Source organism: Erinaceus europaeus, chromosome 1, assembly GCF_950295315.1.
Source record: "Erinaceus europaeus chromosome 1, mEriEur2.1, whole genome shotgun sequence".
Lineage (NCBI taxonomy): Eukaryota > Metazoa > Chordata > Mammalia > Eulipotyphla > Erinaceidae > Erinaceus > Erinaceus europaeus.
The window spans coordinates 20,428,629-20,431,271 of record NC_080162.1 but is presented as its reverse complement, the minus strand read 5'-3'; positions in this window follow the sequence as shown (position 1 = coordinate 20,431,271).

Here is a 2,643-nt window from a genome sequence, read left to right as displayed (position 1 = left end):
CCTAGCACTGCAAAAACGGTATCATCTGTTTTCCATCTACACCATGCCTCGGCCTCGCGTGAGCTTAATGTGCAGCATGGCGATACGAGAATCCGGCATGAAGCCCAGCCAGTCTATCTTGGCATTACTCTCAATCGCACTCTGTCATTTCACGATCGTCTCATAAAAACTGCAGCAAAGGTGGGCGCGAGGAATCACATCATTGCAAGACTGGCCAGCTCCTCATGGGGTGCGAGCGCTTCCACACTACGATCATCATCTCTGGCATTATGCTATTCCACTGCAGAATACTGTGCCCCAGGATGGTTCCGTAGCCCCCATGTCCACTTGGTCGACTCCAAATTATATTCCTCCATGAGGATAATTTCTGGAACCATCCGTTCCACCCCGGTTCCATGGCTGCCAGTTCTTAACATCTCCCCGCCAGATATTCGTCGGGATGCCACATCATCTAAGTTCATTTCCCACGTCTACGCTCGACCGGACCTGCCAATATACGCGGATGTCTTCGCCCACCCTGTCCAACGCTTGACGTCTCGTCACCCAATCTGGTCCCCTACGCCTACACTGAACTTCTCTGTTCCAGTCTCTTGGAAACAGAGTTGGCAGTCAGCTGAGGTAAAGAACAAACACCTCATCACAGACCCCTGCAAGCGTCAACCCGGCTTTGACCTAGCACGTTATGATTGGGCCCTCCTCAATCGCTATCGAACAGGCCATGGCCGGTGCGCCGCTATGTCCCATCGCTGGGGAGCCAGAGACGACCCGAACTGCCCCTGCTTCTCCAGACAGACTATGACCCACATAGTCAACGACTGCCACCTCTCCAGATTCAAAGGAGGTCTCGAAACTTTACATCAGGCTCAACCTGACGCTGTTGACTGGCTACGGAAGAAGGGCAAACGCTAGAAGTGGTTGTGGGGGTGAGCGGTCGTCCACCTGGGTAAGTACAGGTTACAATGTGCAAGGACCTGGGTTTGATCCCCTAGTCCCCACCAGCAGAGGAAAAGCTTTGCAAGTGGTGAAGAGTGTTGCAGGTTTCTCTATTCCCTTTCAATTTCTGGCTATCTCTATACAAAAGACGATACCGGTCCAGGTGATCATCAAAGTATGAGCTCTGCTATACTCCCCCCACCCACCCAGCATAACGTGAGTGTCCTCAATTTTTAATATTTATTTACTTTTTGTTGCCCTTGTTGTTTTATTGTTGTGGTTATTATTGTTATTGATGTCGTTGTTGTTGGATAGGACAGAGAAATGGAGAGAGGAGGGGAAGACAGAGGGGGAGAGAGACACCTGCAGACCTGCTTCACCACTTGTGAAGCGACTCCCCTACAGGTAGGGAGCTGGGGGCTCAAACCGGGACCCTTAGGCTAGTCCTTGCACATTGCCATCACCTGCACTTAACTGGCTGTGCTATCGCCCAACTCTTGAATGTTCAAATTTTCCCAAATAAAATTTAAAATTCCTGAAGAAAAAAAGACAGTATCAAAAAAAATATTTAAGACCCCCCCCCCACCTGAAAAATAGGACAAAGGTTTAAAAATGCTAATGGTCATGGGCTGGGAGATAAGCTATTCCAAGGTTCAAGCCACTCCACCAAGGGAAGTCCAGATGGTGGAGTGGTACTGTGGTGTCTCCCTACTTGGAAAACGCACACTAGCAGGCACACATACAAGTTAGCACTAGAGCCACCAATATTGTAAACCATGAGCACAAATGACCAATAAACACGAACTGTTAACGCTGCCAAGATATGCTGATTAAAAAATCATACATTTGTGGGGTGGGTGGGTGGGGAGAATACAGATCCAAGAAGGATGACAGAGGACCTAGTGGGGGCTGTACTGTTATATGGAAAACTGGGAAATGTTATGCATGTACAAACTATTGTATTTACTGTTGAATGTAAAACATTAATTCCCCAATAAAGAAATAAAAAAATAAAAATAATACATCTCGGGTGGTGCTGCACCTCAGAATGAACATGCTGTAATGTGCAAGGTTCAAGTCTCTGGTCCCCACCTGTAGCAGGTGGTGACGCACTTGCTATCATGCGCAAAAATCAGGATTCAAGCCTTCAGTCCCCAACTGCAAGAGATAAGCTTTATGAACAGTGAAGCAGTGCTGTAGGTGTCTGGCTTTTTGTTTGTTTGTTTGTTTTCAAATAATCCTTTATTGAAGCATCTTCTGTTTGGCTTTCTCCCTATCTCCTCCTTCCCGCTCATTTCACTGACTCTGATAAATAACTTATAGGGGCTGGGTGGTGGCAAACCAGGTTAAGCACACATGTCGCAATGTGCAAGGACCCAGGTTCGAGACCCCAGTCCCCACCTGCAGGAGGAAAGCTTTGCAAGTGGTGAAGCAGTGCTGCAGGTGTCTCTCCGTCTCTCTCCCATCTCTACCACCCCCTTCCCTCTCAATTTCTGGCTGTTTCTATCCAATAAATAAATAAAGATATAAAGTACTTTATAAAAGAAAATCACTAAAAAATTAAAAAGTAGATTTTGTACTTAAAGAAAGGCTTATACATGTTAAGAAAAATCAGTTCCTGCTGTACAACCTCCCAGGCACAAATAACGCTCGGAATAATTTACAAATTTACTCCCATAGTTTCTTATTCTAAAATTAAAACTTAAAACA